At 37.7% G+C, this 19,787-nt stretch overlaps 1 pseudogene; it reads left to right on the top strand.

The window, feature by feature from the left end:
- Window positions 1-10,859: 10,859 nt before the first annotated feature.
- Window positions 10,860-11,861, top strand: LOC135272922 (histone-lysine N-methyltransferase SETMAR-like; annotated as a pseudogene).
- Window positions 11,862-19,787: the final 7,926 nt, after the last annotated feature.

The raw sequence follows: 19,787 nt of genomic DNA, 5'->3' as shown, positions 1-19,787 counted from the left end.
ATTTAACCTTTCTACTATTAAGTTCTTCTTGAATAATTGTAAACTATCTTACAGACTCGTTGTGCAGATCAGATGAGATCAAACAAGATAATATAAAGTGCTATAAAAATTTAAGCTATTGTTATCCCTGAAAACATATCCTATGGGCTGGGCTCAGGTGACTTCAGGAAATAGCCAATTATGCTATTTCCTTTATGAAAATATAATCTTGGACTTACTGTTCAGCATGCCTGTGTGAACACACTGCAAGGACCCACGGCCTCTTAAGATTCCTCACTCTCCTTTCTTTGTCCATGTTCCCCAGGGATCTGTCCTTCTTGGCTTGTCTTTCGTTTTCTGCTGTGTATACAAATGTTGTGTGTTAAGATCAAGGAGTGGACACCTGGTTTGCTCTCAGTTCCATCACTCACTCTCATAAAGATTTTGCTTTGGGCACTGCAGCTGGCATTCTTTTCTTTCTCTTCCTTGCTGCCGAACAGTTACACAGGAAAGAATAATGAAGGCTTAAACTCTCCAATCCTGCTTCCTATCTACCTCGCATCCTCCTGTTACCAAAGGGGAAACACATGTTTTTCAAACTCAATTTTTGCTGATGAAAATTTTGTTCAGTTTCACAGCTTGACTTCAGAATTTTCCCAAGTGATGGTAAATTTCATTCCCTTGCCAAACAAGGAAATAACCTGCAAGCATGTTTGGAAGAAAAACTTAGCAATCCCCCTGAAGCTTTAGTATCAGATAAATAGAAGAAAGAAAACAAAATTGTTATGCCAGCCTCTCTGTCATTCAAAATACTGATATGTTTAAGCATTGGAAATTTGGGGAAAATATTTAACCTAGGTCAATAGAATATATTAAGTTACTAACCTGTAAAACTTGAAGTATAGATATTTATAGTAATTGTAGCATTTGAACTCTGAAAAGACAAAGAAGTGAAGCTTACACATGGCTCAATGTTGAATGCATATTTGGTGAATCAATCATAGTTAGAGACAATGCTCAATTAGATTTTCTTCCTGTTGTCGTACATTATACTATTTTGTTTAGAACATTCGTTTAAAAAATAACTTATCTTTCCTTATGAAAGTTAATCTTATTTCCTTGATGGTTAACTAAACTACTATAATTCTAAGTTCTTTTTTATTTTATTAGTTTACCACAGCCCAGATAAAAACTCTTTCTATAGGTCACTTTCATTAAAGGTGTGATAAAAATAAATGACTTGTAACAGGTAGAGAAAACACGAACCAGGAGGGGTAGGTGGCAATCCTATTTTCCAGCAGTGCTACGGAAAGCTATCCATGTTCTTTTGGGTTTTATTTCTGTGTTCAGTTCCTACCAAGTTATCCTGCTCCCCAACCCCATCCCCATCCTCCTGCCTGCGTGTTATGGGCTGACGCTGAAATAGACAAGAGGCAGAAGAGACCTTCCCTCCCTGGGAAGGGTTTTGGACTTTAGCTAGTTTATTTAATCCCCAGGCAAACCTGCAGTCAAGTTAATCAGAATGAGAGGAAACAGCTTCCTACATACGAGCTAGGACTGTGAGAAATTGTTTTTCTGGGTGTTTTATAGCCAAAAGCCTTCAAGGGTATGGAAGAGCTCTCCAACCAGGGGCACAAATATTCAAGGAGAGCTTGTTTGTTTTATGGTTATTTTTATCCCACAATAAACAGCTTAAATTTGCAGACTATACTTTTTGACTATAAAGTGGGTTATTTCTCAAGATGCTGGTGCTTTCCCCTAACAGATGGAATAAATAGAAGAAAATGCTGAGAGTACACCACTGAAATTCTGATTTATTCAATCATTAACAAAAAGAAGTGCACTTTCAACGATAATAGAATGAAAACCCAACTGTTTCTGCTCTCCTTCTGAAAACTTGTTTTCTATGGAGAATGCTGCTCTTAGGAAAACACCTATTTAAACCTCAGCAATGTATAATCTTAACTTCAGGCAGCATGGTTGTATAGGTTTGGTAATTTGTAATACCTCTGCAACTAGGGATAAAATATTAACTTTCAATAATATAAGCAGTATCTGCAGTATAAATACTAAAAATATTGCATTCTCTCCCAGGAAAGATGTTTTATAAAAAAGACTTTGCACTTGGTTTTAAATGCTTCTCTAGGCAGTTGCTTTGTAGGCTTGTTAGAGGAAACACAACGTATGTACAATCTTTGGAGACACAGCACTAAGCAGACAACCAGTCGGTCCAGTATGTCTTTCTTAGGGCACAAATAAGAAGGTGGGGAAAAAAGCATTTAAGTGCAACATTAACCTCGGGGAGGACACGTCCATGTTGGAAACCACACTAAATGCTTCTTAGAAAAACTGCTTGAATATAATGAAACCAAATAAAACATTGCTTTAACTCTGTAAGAAAAGCAAAAAAACTAAAATTAAAAAACATCCATGACATACACATATGTATAAAAAAATCTATGATATATGCACGTGAGCACGCACCCATGCATATACACAGGGTATGTAAGAACATAAAACATTCATCTGTGTATTTTGCTTATCACACACACAAAAAACTGTAGGGTATAAAGGTTTCAACATATTTGTACATAAACTTTTTAAAGATTTTGAAGTCCTTGAGCTGGAGTTTCGCTGTCATTAACCAATGTTGTGACCTTGCCTTACTCATTTATTTAAATCCTAAGATTATTTTTGCAGAATTTGGTAATTAGACTTCTAAATGCTCTATAAAGAAGTTCTTTCCAGTTCTAAAACACTGTAATTTTAAGGTTTTCCTTTTGTTTCTTTTGTTTTCAGTTATCTTTTTCTTTTAGGTTTATTATTAATAAAAAGAAATTAACACAGAATTATGTTTGCAATATGCAATCACTTATATTTAGCTGAAGAGAGATGTTTACGGCAGAAACTCTTCAGTTTCTTCCTTTGTTATTTTTGGTTTACATCGGATGAAAAGCTCCCCAGTAGCAAGGTGGCAGTTACAATCTTATGGAGCCTAAAATGAAAATGAAATTAAGTCATTTTAGAAGACACCCCATTTAATAGATTCTCCTATTCACTTATTCCTCTCTCTCTTCTTTTATCTCTACCCTAGCTCAATTCTTAAAATCTTGAATATGAATGGAACTTGATGATAGTCTTCTCAGGAGTTTTAACAAAGCTATGTATAGAAATGGTCTGGTTGAACATTTCTAAATCTGTATATTCTGAAAGTGGATGTGGCTTTTCCTGTCCTAATCATGTAAGCAGACTGCAACAACATTACTGCTCAAACCAACAAGGTCTTTTAAAATGTGCTGCCCGTTTCCTTTTTCAATCTGCCGAATAGCTGCAGTTATTTTTAAACCTCTTTAGTTCTCTATGCACACACAGTATCGTGCCTATCGCTTAGTGCAGGTGTGTGTTTTGTTGCGGTTTGTTTGCAATTGGCAGGGCTTGATTGTAAAAGTCCGGTATTATGAATAAACCAATGCCCGAAATGAAGTGGAACCTTGATTTACTTGGGTAGGACTGTTTTCCAGTACTGTAAATCATATTTTGGTGTTCATTTACCTTTGCATTCTTTTTGAGCCACCGGCACTGAGGCCGACGAATGGGAATCAAATGAAGTGTGCTAAGTACTTCTGCTGGAGGGTTTCAGCTCCCCACTTACTGGGGTGTGATTTATCTCTGCAATACATCATGCAACTTATTTTCCTTTACTTATTTTATTTAGTGTTGTCACAAATAATATCATTTGGCCATTGCCCATGAACCCTAAACAGTAGTAAATTAATGAAATAAGCTGCATGTACAAAACTCATCTGTCCCCAATTTGATTAGAGCCTCTTTGGTTGCACCAAGCCATTTACTGTAGATAAACTTCATTTATTAAACAAGCAGCTTCATGAGTTCTTGGTAAATTGTTATGCATAGTATTTGCCGTGATTTTAATGAAACACTTAGAGCTGACTCTTTTTCATCTCAATCACTAAAAGTATTTTATGCCTGTGAAATAGGTATTTTGAGTCATCTTGTGACTTCCGTCTGACTAACTCCATCTGAAATAGTTGTCTATTTATGGAAGGAGGTGTCCTTTATCTTTGTTTCTAGGGAAGACAGTAGGGGCCAGGAAAGGGCAAGAAGCCCTTATTTCCCGTAAGGGCTTCTTATCGCCTGCACTATGGTTGAAGTCCCCTAACAGCACAGAGCAGCCGGTATTCCCGTGCCTTCCTGCTATACTTGCTTATCAAGAAGCATTTCAGACCACAGGAATGCAGAACTGCAAGGGGCCAATTTACCTTGAATTTGAAAAGGTAGATTTCACAAAGCCAATGGGTTTTTAAAAAACAATCAGAATCATTCAGATAGATGATGCTGGGGTTTCTTTGTGGCTTTAACAAACCTGGGGAGGCCAAACATATTCCAGAAAATCACTGCAAGGTAGCTAAAAGCTGTGAATCAGAAGCAGAGAAAACATGTCACCAAGCTTCTGCTCACTGGGGAAACTGCCACAAGAACAGGAGAAGTGGTGAGGGGCACAATATGGGGAACGTGGATCCAGAGGCTGCCATGAGATGTGCTGATCGTTTAACTTCTGTGAAGGGCAGAGGAACAAAGCTGAAGGACAGAAAAATCATGGTGGATGAGATAAGAACATTCCGGAGAAGTATCTGTATGAGAGTAAAGCAGAATAAAAATTGGAAACATTTGGAAGAGCTTGTCTTTTTCCAGAGCTTAAATGAAGGTGGGTGGTGGTGATGTAACGCAGAATCGTCCTACATGTCTTTGCTAAGAACATATGTCCTCCTCATGAATCCACTGCAATCAATAGCCAATAAAAAAGTGTGATGCAATCGTAGAAATGCTTAGTGTTAAAGTTAAAAGCATATTCAATATCCCTGTTTTACTAAAGAATTTTATGCATGCCAGTACCTCAAACTCTCACGTTTTCAAAGAAATTTAGAGCCCTAAAATACGAGAGCTTACAAACTGGAAATGAGAAAATTTAGATATCTCAGTCCCACAGATTTTGTTAATGATGTTTCTTGAGAGTTACTTTATAATTTTTTCAGTATATAGTTACAGTTGAAATCTAATTCGCTGGTACAAGTTCTTTATTTTAAATGAAAATTAAAGAGTTTATTGAAACAATCTCCTAATTAGAGAGAGCATGGAAGGAAGGAAGGAAGAAAGGAAGGAAGGAGGGAGAGGAGGGAGGGAGGGAAAGAAGGAAGGAAGGAAAGAAAAGGAAGGGAGGAAGGAAGTGAGGGAGGAAAAGAGGGAGAGAGGGAAGGTGTTCTCCTTCCGGGTCCACAAGGGGGCATAGTTTAAAGGGCAAGAACTTCCTGGCGCCATACCCCCCTTCCCATCTCTCTCCATCTGGGAGATTTAAGGGTTTATGTTTGAATTTTGCGGGTGCGGGAAGAAACTAAGAATCAATCACTCCAGCGGAAGTTCTAAGGAACTCCTATTTGACCTGGGGTCTTAGAGAACATGGAGGTTCCTCCCAGGTTAAAAGTCCCCTTCTTCCACATCCCTTCAGATTACATGTTTGGGTCCCCTTCCACGAACACTCCCTTCGTGGAAGCTGTTTTTCTCTATCCTGGATTTTCGCTCTGGAGTCCCCTTCCACACTCTCTCACGGAAGCCTGTCTTCCCCTCCTAAACTCCATCTCTCTCTCTCTATTCCCTTCCACTCAGTGTGGAAGCTGCTTTCCTCTCCTGGATTCCATCTTTCTGGATTCGGTCAGTGTGAGGGTTAGCTGTTTCTTTCTCTCTCCTTCTCCTGTTTCTCTCTCTTTAAATAAATCACTTTCAACAAACACTTTTGAATTCGGCATTTACTGCACACTGTGCCGTGGTCCCCTCTCTCATTCTCGAGAGGGCAGTAGACTAAGAACCTGGAGAAACATCCTCTCAGGGGAGCTGAGGGCACCCTGAACCCCAATATTGAGGGAGGGAGGAAGGAAAGAAGGAGGAAGGAAGAGGGGAAGGAAGGAAATGGAAGGGAGGGAGAGAGGGAGGGAGGGAGATAGGCATCCACACCATCTTGAATAGGGGCTGGGTAAAATAGTGCTGAGACCTACTGGGCTGCTTTCCCAGGAAGTCAGGCATTCTTAAACATAGGATGAGATAGGAGGTCAGCACAAGATACAGGTTACAAAGACCCTGCTGATAAAACAGGATGTGGTAAAGAAGTTGGCCAAAACCCACCAAAACCCAAAACCAAGATGGCAACAAAAGTGACCTATGGTCGTCATCACTGCTCATTATATGCTAATTATAATGCATTAGCATGCAAAAAGACACTCCAACCAGACCATGACAGTCTACATGGCAATATCCAGAATTTACCCTGTACAGTCTGAAAGCAGGAGGAACCTGAGATTTCGGAAATTGCCTATCTCTTTCCCAGAAAACTCAGGGATAATCCACCCCTTGTTTAGCATATAATCAAGAAATAACTATAAGTGTACTCAGTCGATCAGTCCATAATGCTACTCTGCCTATGGAGTAGTCATTCGTTTCTTTACTTCTCTAATAAACTTGCTTTCACTCTACTCTATGGACTTGTCTCAAATTCTTGTGGAAGAAGGAAGGAATAAAGGAGGGAAGGAAGGAGGGAAAGAAAGGAGGGAAGGAGGGAGGAAAGGAGTGAGGAAAGGAGGGAGGGAGAGTTACCAGAGGAGTAAAAGTACAGCCAAATTCCTTGGTTCCCATATTGGGAGTCAAACACAGGCCACCTGGGTGAAAACGAGGAGTCCTAACCACTAGGCCACCACAGAAGCAGGAACCACCACTGCAGGTGGAGCTTAGGTATCTTCCTAACCCCGGAAGAATGGGGAAAGTTTTACCGTTCAAATAGAACTCATGGACCCAAAGAGTGTGTGCAAAAGTGCAGATTATTAGGCAGAGTGAAAAGACAGCTCCCACGCTTTCATTGAAGGGGATCCAGAAAAAGGATACCGTCTAGGCAGCTATGGCTGGAGTTTTTACCCTTGAGTTATTCCCTCCCCATTCATGTTCTCATCCAATGAGCGAGTTCTTTCAAACATCCTCTGGATTGACTGATCTTCGATTCTGTTACCAGACTGGCTACTTGTTTTATAACCCTGAGTCACAGAGCCCCCTCCTCCAAGAGCCAGCATGGGAAATTCAGAGACAAAGGGCCCTACCTGGCTTGTCAGGGCGGGAAGGTGAAACAAAGAGCTCTACCTGGCCTGCAGCAGGAAAATGAACAAAGAACCCTAGCTGGGTCGGGGGGCGGGGAAGAACTAGAGAATTCCTGCACTTTAAACAATGCTCGCCCCTCCCACCAGTGGACCCTGGGAAGTCTAACACAGTCCCAAGGAAGGAAGGAAGGGAGGGGAAAAAAACTTGCAGTTCCTGTACGTATATATCATTATTATTACTGATTTTTTTATGCTTATTATATAACATGTAAATATCATGCAACATTTACTTTGAGATAAAAGGAGCTGGAAAATATTAAAAAAACACATTCTGCTCAACATGTCCAAAGGTGTTTCACGACAAAAATGATACCTTGGTCAAAAGTGTTTTGAAAACAACTGCTACCCTAAATACTTCCTTCATATTCACAGTTGCACACTAATAGAGGTTCTGAGGAGTCCTGCAGTAAAGAAAGTGTTTGAGTTTGTTTTAACTTGCATTTCAAAAATAGGTTTGACTAGGGTAATTTTTTTTTTAATATAGCAGCTATTAAACAGACTATGTACTAGTGCTCCATTGAACATACCTTGGGAAATGCTGCTCTCAAAACTTCTACATACCTCACCCACAAAGTCTAACTCTTTTAAAGATTATACATAGAAAAATGTGTCCATGGGTAGAACTACCCATAAGAAAAGTTAGGTTTGTGAAGGAAATTCTAAGCTCTGGAGTCTTCATACATGACCAGCGAGGGAATAAAATCTCATTCTGGGAGTTTCCAAACTCCCAATGTTCTATTTTTTCTATAACTGAACTTGAAATTAGAAACTCAGTGTTTAAAATGCAGTGCCATCATATTTTTAAAAACCCAGTAGATAGGACACTTATATTTAGCAATGCTCTTTTTCCCATTTTTGAAGTTGTAAACATGACTGAAAGCCAAAAATACCAATTCCTGCTCAACAACTTTCTTTGTTATCTAAATTCCACATCTCTACCAATCATATTGCTGCAATCTTGCTCTAAAATTAGCAATTTTATTCTGATTATTTCTCAGCTTCATTTCCCTTGATCTCTTGGGGGCATTTGATAGTGTTGATTTGTTGAATGTGTTCTTGCCCAGGGCCTCTGTATCACACCATCCTAATTCTCCTTCCACCTCTCCAATTACTCTTAGTCACTGCTTCCTGATCTAGTAACTTCACTGTTTCTATCATACCACAAGGCCAGGTTCTAATCAGATGTTTGTTTCCTTTCATATTCTTTTTCTAGAGTCCACTCCTCATCTGTTTTTCAGTGATCATCTCTAAAAATATGCTTGCCCAATGTGTGGCTCTCTAGCTCAAGAGCCATCCTTGTATTTCCAAGCATATCAGAATATTTTCTCTCAAATAACCCTATGACATATCCAATTTAAGCAGTTAACACTAAACTTGCCATCTATTCTAAATCAGTCTCATTTTTAATCATGACCTTATTGTTCTATGTAGCAACACCATTTTTTCACTTAACATGTAAGTTTAAGTTGCAACTTATATTTTAATGTAAGTTAAGGGAAACTCAAAATGTAAGTTTTTCTAGTGCTTTTTAGTATATGAATTTCTTACCATATACCATTACCATGCTAAGCACTACAGATACTAAGTCACATGACCTTCAAGAACCTCGTGATTTAATAAGAAATACAAATATAAACACAAATTCAAAGTAAGTTTAATGTTACAAGTACAAGATGTATAAGTTGTTATGGAAAGAGAAAAGAGAGAGCTCAGAGAAGCACAGGGATGGGACAATGTTAGAAAAGGCTTCATAGGAGGGCAGCATTTCAGATGTGTCTTGAAAGATGAGTTGAAGGTCATATAAGGCATAATAAAAAGAGAAATCTATTCCAGGCTGTAAATATTTATGTTGTTTAAAGGGATGGGTAGAATTTTGGTGTGTCTGTGTCGGGGACAGAGTATAAAACTCGTTTAGGTTTAGAAGATCTACTAGGAGATAAGTCAGGAAAGATGTTGAACCTAGTTTACTACCAACCTTGAATAACTTGCTAAGGAGTTTGGACTTGACTCCCTGAAAAGTAGGGGAGATGATCAGAATTTGAGCAGAAGTATATAATCATGTCTCTATCTTAGAATGATCATGCTGATAGTAAAGAAGAGGGAAAGAGCAAATGTGATAGAGGACATAAAAATAGGCTGTTCTGCTATCTAGCTTTCCTGACTTCAAATTCTTAATTCCAATACTCCTGGGTGACTTTATGACACTTGATTATGTGTGTGGGTGCACAACACACACATACACACACACCAAACTCAAAATGATTTCAGTAACTGTAGTTTTTTTTTTTTTTAACAACAAAATAAAAGTCTTTTGCCTTACTTTCAGTGTCCCTTAGATTTACTGAAGGGTAGGTTTCTCACGTAGGCAAGGCTATCCTCTCCCAAAGGCCTGCTTTTTTGTTTTTTGTTGACATCCCCCAACTTCTGATCATATGGGCATACCATAGTCATTCCAACTGAACTCTGCATTCTTCTTTGCCTTGATCCTATCCCATGGTCTGTCTGCTCCTTTCCTCTTCATTTATATAGATCAGGCCAGTTTTTCAATCTCAAGTTCAAATCCATTCCTCTCCCATGAAGTGTTCTCTGATTCTCTTGTCCTGTTCTCACTGATATATATATAAATAAATATATATTTATATATATATAAAATAAATATATAAATATATAATTAAAATATATATATATATATTTTTCCCCAACTCTTTAATGTGTTCTGGATCCTGCAATTCATGCATTATCTTTTTCTGTTTCTTACTTTTATATCTTAGACTAATTTCAAATAAATGTTTTGTTTCTTGAAGCCTAGAACTAACTATGTGCTTATTACATCCCTGGGTTTCTCACTTGTTTTGAAAATAATTGACATCCTGAAATCAAGACTTCTTTTAGAATTTTTTTTATATTGGTCTCAACGCAAGAATCTGCAACAAGAAAAAAGTGTCCAAATTTGTTGAGCATAGGCCAGGCACAGTGGCTTACACCTGTAATCCAAGGACTCTGGGAGGCTGAGGCAGGTAGATCGCTTGAGCTCAGGAGTTAAAGGTCAGCCCGGGCAACACGACAACACCTCGTCTCTACAAAAAATAAAAAAATTAACCTTGTGTAGTGGCATGCACCTGTAATCTCAGCTCCTTGGGAGGCTAAGATGAGAGGATTGCTTGAGCCCAGGAGGCAGAGGATGCAGTGAGCCAAGATCTTGCCACTGCACACCAGCCTGTGCGACAGAGCCAGATACTGTCTCAAAAAATACAAATAAAAATTATTGAGCACTTATGTGAAAAGCGCTGTGCTAGGTGCATCTATGTGTAAGCCTTATCATGCCACTATGTGTCATTACTATGATTATTATTAATATAATCATCACTGCCATATCAATATAAGGAAAGCAAGTTAGAAATACACTAAACAGTTGTTCAAGGTCACTCATTCATCCAATCAACACATTTTTATTGAGTTTTTATAATCCCCCAGGCATAGTTCTAAGTATGAGGGCAAAAGTAATTGTGGTTTTTACATTGTTGTAATTTGCTGTTTGATATTGGAATACATTCTTAAATAAATGTGGTTAGGTTATACATCATTTTAATGGGCATTTCTCACTTTATGTTTTTTTTTTTGCTAATGACTTACTACTTGCTGTTTATTTTATGTTTATTTTAGACGATGGCAATGATGTTAGACAAAAAGCAAATTCTAGTGATTTTCTTATTTGAGTTCAAAATGGGTCGTAAAGCAGCGGAGACAACTCACAAAAGCAACAAAGCATTTGGTGCAGGAACTGCTGATGAATATGCAGTACAGTGGTGGTTCAAGAAGTTTTGCAAAAGAGAGGAGAGCTTTGAAGATGAGGAATGTCGTGGCCGGCTTTCAGAAGTTCACAGTGATCAATTGAGAGCAACCATGAAAGCTGATCCTCTTACAACTACATGAGACGTTGCCAAGGAACTGAACGCTGACCATTCTATAGTTGTGTGGCATTTGAAGCCAACTGGAAAGGTAAAAAAGCTCGGTAAGTGGATTCCTCATGAGCCGAGTGAAAATTTTTTTTAAATGTCATTTTGAAGTGTCGTCTTCTCTTATTCTATGTAACAACAACAAATCATTTTTCAATCAGATTGTTACATTCAGTGCAAAGTGGATTTTATATGACAACCAGTGACAACCAGCTCAGTGGCTAGACCAAGAAGCTCCAAAGCACTTCCAGAAGCCAAACTTGCACCAAAAAAAAATGGTCATGGTCACTGTTTGATAGTCTGCTGCTGGTGTGATCCACTAGTGCTTTCTGAAACCCAGCAAAACCATTACAATGAGATGCACTGAAAACTTCAACAACTGCACTCAGCATTGGTCAACAGAAATGGAGCAATTCTTCTCAACAACGCATGACCACATGTCAAACAACCAATGCTTCAAAAGTTGAACGAATTGTGATCTGAAGTTTTGCCTCATCCACCATATTCACCTCACCTCTTACCAACCAACTACCACTTCTTTAAGCATCTCCACAACTTTTTGCAAGGAAAACATTTCCACAACCAGAATGCAGAAAGTGCTTTCCAAGAGTTCATTGAATCCTAAAGCATGGATTTATATGCTACAGGAATAAACAAACTTATTTTTCATTGGCAAAAATGTGTTGATTGTAATGGTTCCTATTTTGATTAATAAAGATTTGTCAGACCCTAGTTATAATGATTTCAAATTCACGATCAGAAACTGCAATTACTTTTGCACCACCCTAATATGAGGAAGTAATAGTTGAACAGAATAGTTCTTTCTTGGCAGTCAGGCATTTTGCCTGGGGAGAAAGATCATTAAAAATGTAAACATTTTAATAAAACCATTTAAACAAATGATGTTGTAACAATGTCTGATAGAGCAATACATGCTGTTGAAACGGGAAAGGTTCCCCTGTCCCCCTCGCATGGAGGGCGATGGGGGCGTGGCTCACTTCTTCAGTGCCCCGCTGCTCAAACCTCTAGGGGAGCATACAGATGGGCAGGCTGTGGGGCTCTGACCCCAGCAGTGTCTAGGGGTGACTGTGTATAGCTCCTGAAGCCCCAGTGGGCGTGTGTTACAGGGTGCTCTTTTAGTTTGCTATCTATAGGCTGCTTATGTTAACCAGCTCGATTAGACCTTATACCTTATGGCAAAGACAGAGGGCTTTCTGTATCCTGGGTTCTTGCCTTGGTGTACCAGACAAATCGGATCACATGTAGGCTTGGAGAATAAATGTAAAGTTTTATTGAGTGGAAGTAGCTGTCAGCGAAAGGGAGGCCAGTAGGGAGATGGTCTTCCCCTGGAGTTGGCTGCTCGGTGCCCCTGGTTCTCCTGTGACGTCGCCAGCCAAACTCCACCTTGTCTGGCTCGTTGATGTCCTGCCAGCCGGCCAGGTCTCGGTGTGCTCTTCCATCCGTGTGCTCCGCTGTACGTCCTCTCAATGTCAGGCCACTTGTCTTTTTCTGCCGATGTGTTCCTCTCACTATCCAGCAGCTTCTGTCTCTGCCTTGCTAGGGTTTCAAGTTTTTATAGGCCCAGGATGAGGGTATGGTGGGCCAGGGTGGTCTTGGAAAATGCAACATTTGGGTGCAAAGGCAGAAATGCCTGTCCTCACCTAGGTCCCTGGGGGTGGAGTCCTAGCCAGGGACCACACCCTCCTCTACCCAACACTTCCTTTCCCTGCTTCCCTGTCATTTAAAGGGACCACTCCCTTCCCTTACCAGCACTCTTGTATCACTATAAAAATAAAACAGTGTAAAAGTTTGGAGTGCAATGAGCAGCAAACGTTGACCTAGGATGGAAGCAAGGCTCTCGATCCTCTGCAATAGCCCCTGTTATTGATCAGTCTCAGGTACAACTGGGAGGTCACAATTCAACACATAACAAAAGCATCTTTACTACTGGCATTTGCGGCCTCCAGTAATCACTCCTTATATACATAATCTAAAGTAACTCAAGTCTCCTCAACATCAAATCTGTGTTCAAATCAAAAGAGTCTACTTATCTTTCTTAAAATGTACTCACTATGACTTCGTGTCGCGCTCACGCTATTCCCTTAGCATGTGTGCACACTCACTTGGGTGCACATACACACATGCTTCCTTCTTATTTTAATGTAAGTTCAATTTATTCTACAAAACATTCCCTGTTTATTAGAGTAAGAGTTACATCTTCAGTTTTGTTTGTAATTTTTATCACATATGCTGTGATTCTGAACAATCTATAAATATGTGTTGACATAACAGACTCTATCTGAGCTCTAGGCCCTGAAAAGGATAAAAAGAAACCATATGCGAATATTTCAGAAACTGAAGAACTATAACTTTGGGACTAGTTTTTTGTTGTGTCTGCATTGACAATGATTTTTACAATTAAAGTGTAAAATCTGGAAAAAAATATTAAATGTATTGAACTTACTGGTTAAGAAATCGTATTGAGGGTAAATACAAATATAATTTGCATGGCATTAGACTTCGGAGAATTTACTAATATTAAATTCAAGATAGAAAACACATTGAGGATAAATACAAATATAATCGGCATGGCATTAGACTTTGGAGAATTGAATAACATTAAATGCAAGATATCTTTAATTTTTTTGTGTATTACTATCATTTAATTTTTATATTCTTCAATTCCAAAAAAAATAAAGAAATAAATTTGAATGTTTATTCACATTATTTCAACCATCGATTACAATATACAGTTGACCCTTCATATCCACAGGAGATTGGCTTCTGAACCCCTGAGGATACCAAAGTCTGTGGATGCTCAAATCTCTGAAATAAAGTGGCATAGTATTTGCATATAACCTATGCATACCCTCTTATATACTTTAAATCATCTCTAGATTACTTATAATACCTAAAACAAGGTAAATGCTATCTAAATAATTGCTATACTGTATTGTTTGCTCATTTGTATTTTTAAAATCATATTATTTTTTACTGTTTTTTTCCCCCCAAATATCTTTCATCTTCTGATGGTTGAATCTGAGAGTGCAGAACCAGCACATATGGGGGGTTGACTGTACATTTAAAAGTGGTGGCTCAGTTGTGGTGAAGAGAATGACTTCTTTGTAAATAAAATGAAGCAGGTGTATTGATCTTTAAAGTGAAGAAAACCTGTTTGAGAAAAGCAAAATGCTGAGAATTCATATGACATTTGCACCATCTCAAACTAAAGCTCAAGTGACCTTGCCAATATTATTTATTCTGAATAATCACACAGAATAACAAATAACTTCTCAATAAAAAATAATGTTCCTTCTAATTCCAACAACAATAGAGTCAGAAACAGAACTTGACTAAAACTGCAATTGCTATTCCTGCTTTCCACCTTTTTCCAACTTCAAAAGATTTAAATACGATTTGTCTTTGTAAACAACAGAGCTAATCACCATCCTCAGTAGTAACTAGCATGTGTTGCTAAATTTGGCAGACTCAACCAGAATAAAGAATATAAAAAACAGTTAATAGAATCTTAAAGTTGCTGCTATTATAGGCATTATATTAGTTTGCTATGGCTGCCAAAACAAAGTACTGGAAACTGTTGGAAATTTAATGACTCTCAGTTCTGGAGGCTAAAACTCTGAAATCAAAGGATTGATAGGATTGGTTCCTTTTCAGGGCTGTGAGGGAAGGATCTGTTCTAAGCCATTCTGGTTTGTAGATTTTCATACTTTTATGTCATTCTCCCTGTATATGTAGTTGTCCCTAAATTTTCCCTTTTTACATGGACACCAGTCATGTTGGATTGGGACCCACCTTAATGTCTTCATTTTAGCTTAATTCTATAAAGATTCTATTTCTATACAAGGTTGCTTTGTAGGTGCGGGGTTTAGGACTTCAACATATGAACTGGAAGGTCACAATTCAACCCATAACAAGCACTTTCCACATTTTTATTTGAAGCATCATTTAAAATTTTATTTTTTGTGTAAATTCTATGGGTAACATAAATATCTGTTAGGAACAATAATTAAGGTGGATCTTCAAAACTATATAGATTTAAAATAATAAATGAAATTCTTAACAGGTTCTATGGTTGTTTGTTTAAATCTTGACACATGTAAAGTTCAAATGAACTTGGAACTGTGATATGACTATATATTAAAAATGAGGAATTGAATAGTTACCTAAACATCGCTATATAAGTTCATGGGCAAAGTAGACAGCTGCCTATGATGTGCAGTACCTGCTAGTAATTCTTCATGTCTCTGAAAGCTGTATATTGTCAATTCTGGCTAATATCTGATATTCCATCAAAAGATTTCCTCACATTAAAACACACATATAGAAAGTAATGGGAAATGAAGTCAATAGTTAATCACAAATATTGTATTGCTACACTGTCACCTTCAAGTCCAATGTACCAGCACCTTTCACTTGAATTGCTAAAATAGGGTCTTAACTGGATGCATACCTTAACTCCTTTATGTAGCAAATATTTATGGGACTTCTACCAAGTACCAAGTACTCTCATAAATGTCTGGGGTATCTTTGTGAGGGAAAAATACCCCTGTCCTTGCAGAGTTTATCTAGAAGGATATGGAGATGTCTTTTTTTCTTTTGGCTTTTTCCAATATGTCATCTACAAAACATCCAGGGTAATCACTTCAAGGATAACTCTGATCTTGTCACTGGCTACTTAAAACCATTTCATGATTTTCTGTTGCTCTCGATTAAAATCCCAAAGCTCTGATGTAGCTCTCAAAGTCCTGTGTAATCTGCTTCCTCCTTGACTCTGCCACGCCATGCATATAGCTGTCTATCCCATCCACTCTGCTCCATCCACACCAGCCTGCTAAGCTAATGGTGATGATGAACAAATCTCTCCTACACTCAGAGCATTTGTATATTTATTTCCTTTATTTTAGGGGCTCTCTTGCTTTTCAAATGTCCATTTCCAACTTGTCATTTACATCTCAGCAGAAATATGACCTCATGGGTGCTTCCTGAACCCACCAAACCAAGTACAGTGTCCCTCTGAAACCTATTTATAACTTCTGATTTATAACAATTATAAATAATTATGGGTAGAATGTCTATCTTTCTAACTGTATTGAATTCAATTAGAATAAATATTATGTAGGTTTATAATTTTCTCATTATACTTAGCACAGTACTAAATAAATGGAAAGAACTAAAAACCTATATATTGAATATAAGAGGAGGAAGGTAGAAAGGAAAAGAGAGAGAATACCCTGACTCTTGGTGAGGCGTACATTAACGTGGAATTAGTTTGAACTGGGGTGGACACTAATTTGGGCTCTAGGCAGAAAACTTCAATTTACTTTAGTCAACATTTTCCAAGTACATTCAAAAACAGGTTCATTTTAGGAAGTGCTTTTCAAAAACATGATACTGTGGTCAAATAAGTCTAGTTGAACAATCTTGTCTGCCACTTAGATGGTGCATATTAGAATCTCTCATTAGGAGCTCTAAAAAGTTTTCTAATAAAGAAATCTGTTTAACAAACCCTTCTCTTCCTCTAGAATACCTAATAACATTGAGGAGTACTTCCTGGGAAATACTATTCTGAGGTATCAACAAGTCTGTTCCAATCTCTTGCCTTTTTCTCCCTAATTAAAGCTATGTAGAGTAGATGGAAAATCTCATTCTGCATTTTTTTCTTGTCTCAAAAGAAAACCTAGAGGCTTTACCTTTAGAGGTATTATTCTTACTTCTCAATCTAAAATTAGCATGTAAAATCAGGAATCTTAGCCTCCTCTTTACAATGTAGTATTTTCATAATTTTAGATAATTGATGTATCAATATTTATAAATTTGTAATATCATAATAAGTGGCTGCATACTTTCCACCTAGAATTCCTTTGACCTAATTACTGTGGCATAGAACAGGAGTCCCCAGATATGTTGAGCCTATTACTTGTATATTTATATATAACATAAATGTACCACTATACTTTTATATCATTTATTTTTTGAAACAGTCCCTAAAATAAAAACTTTAAAGATTGAGATAAAATTAATATAACAAGAGTCCCTAAAATTTTCTTACTATTATTCAGGGGATCATTTTGCATCCACCTTGGATTACCTGCATGTACCTCACCTTTGAGATCATTCTTAAAACTATGACTGGATTAGAGCTCATCAGAGCATGATAAGGCCTAGGTATAAGGAATTATTCCACACATTTGAAGCTTTACTGTTTGCCTTTACCCTGAAAATTACGTTTACTGGATTTGACTTATTTAGGTGAGTAGGGAGAACTGCATTTGGAGGCTTTGAAGAAGATATTGACAAGTGAACAAAGGATTTATCTTTATAAATTTTGTGTCAGGATTGAGATGTTGCATAATTTACTATCATGATGATACCAGACTGAGTCCTGTCTTTTTTGCTTTGGCTTGAGACCCCAGGAGGGTACAGTTAAAAAGGTACGTAGTTCTCCTAGAAGACCAGACTATAAAGCTGTCTGATGATTTAGGGCATGAATCTACCAGAAGTTCAGAAAATAGAAGTTACAAAGAACCAATTCTGAATGTTATTCTATTGTGTTTTACTCAGGGAGAATCCTGAAGAGCAAGTTGTTTCAATACTGAGAACACTAATAACAGTGTCTGGGCCAACTATACTTGTCATATTGTACAGACAACTTAGTTTGATCCTCTATCCTGGCAGAGACTACATTCAGAGAAGCCTTTAGAGGAAATTCCTCACAGATTCATACGAAATCATGAGTTTGGAAGTCCCTGAGTTCCAAAGTCATTTATCATTAGATAAAAGCATCATCATGCCGGGGCACAGTGGCTCATGCCTGTAATCACAGCACTTTGGGAGACTGAGGCAGGCAGATCACCTGGGGTTGGGAGTTTGAGACCAGCCTGAGAAACATGGAGAAACCTCATCTCTACTAAAAATACAAAATAAGCCAGGCATGGTGGCGCATGCCAGCTATTCGGGAGACTGAGGCAAGAGAATAGCTTGAACCTGGGAGGCGAAAGTTACCGTGAGCCGAGATAGATTGCGCCATTGCGCTCTAGCCTGGGCAAAAAATAAAAATAAAAAACTCCATCCCCACTAAAAAAATTAAAAAGCATCATCATGATTTAGATGAGTAGTATTGCAGAATGGTTAAGAATGGCCTTGATGGAAGACGGAAATGGATTTGACATGAATTTCCACATTAAACAACTTAAAGGCTATATGATCTGGGACAGGATATCATAGAATTATCATGAAATGTAAATAACTGAACAATTTCAAGTATCACTTGAGTGAAGCACTCAGCACAATGATGCTATAATTAGCACATTATAAATGGTGAGTAGTTACTATTATTATTTATATTATTTTTACTTCTATGGAAGAAATGAGAATCATCTGTGTTCCTTAGTGTTCTCCTATGTAAAGGACCCTAAATTTGCTCTTGACAGCATTTCATATGTATATCCACTTGACTGTATTAAACTTAGCGACCATATGTAAGCTGACAACTTTGATTAAGGAATTTTCTATTGGAACTTGACTTAATCTTTAGGTTGAGTGGAAAATCTGGTAGTGAGGCTTTTCTCTTCTGCAGTTCTGTCAAACACTGTGATCCATGGAGACAGAAAGGGGAATTAAGCCAGGGAAATATACCATAAGTAAAAACTTTATGGAATTGAACATAGAAGCAACCATGAAAGAAGTGTAGGGAAAAAAATATGCAATCAATGCTGCAAAGCCAAATGACTCCTGAATTCTGTATTGGCTGAACTTGAGAGTAAAATAATTTACACAAATTAAAATTCTTAAGGAGAATGAGTTATAAATAACATACCCATCAATCTCGATTTCAAATGATATTCTAGAACATCTGAGTTCTAATGCATTTGGGACAATTGTCAAAGTTCTTCAATGGAAACTGGGTTTAAAATTTATCGGCAATAAATTTTACGGTTTTTATGTGTTGTATTAGTCTAATCAGCTGCTAACCCTGCAGGGGTAAGGGCTGACATTTGTCAAGATGAAGTAACTTGGAAGTGGAAATGATGCATTTGTTCTTTCCTCAAAAGAAAACATGGATCTTTATAAAGTAATTTTTTTTCCTTTTACAAAAAGGGGCCCAGGCTCCATAATTTTATATGTTAAAGTAGACTCACTGATTGCTCTTTAAAGAATTGGGACAGTCTGTGAAGCAGGCACAGAATGGAACAGAAATAGCTTCAGCAGAGATCTGAAATTCTAATTCATTCTCTGCAGAATTACAAATGCTAGTGCTTTTCGTTGTGATACATTCCCCCGACCACACATATCTGCAAAAAAATGTGCAATATCTTTAGAAAGATAATACTCATTGTGATTTTACTTTCAGGGTCTAAGAGATTCAGATTTCTTAACTCTTTATTATTCTCAAAAAATCAAGGCTAAGATGGACTCCTGAAGAAATTATTTTCTTAACATAAATGTATGGCTAACAGAGAACACATGCAAAAGTTTAAGCTTTTCCAAACCAACGTAACTTCTCATGCATGCAGCAAAGACTGGCCATCATCAAACACCTTTTTTTGGGACAAGTTAAAAAATAGTGCACACTCAGCTTGCACCACCAGAATTGGCCATCGAACCAGGGTAAGCATTG

The sequence above is a fragment of the Aotus nancymaae genome, unplaced genomic scaffold (assembly GCF_030222135.1).
Source record: "Aotus nancymaae isolate 86718 unplaced genomic scaffold, 86718_ANA_hifiasm-v0.15.2.pri h1tg000007l, whole genome shotgun sequence".
Classification (NCBI taxonomy): domain Eukaryota; kingdom Metazoa; phylum Chordata; class Mammalia; order Primates; family Aotidae; genus Aotus; species Aotus nancymaae.
This window is presented reverse-complemented; position numbering and strand designations above follow the sequence as displayed.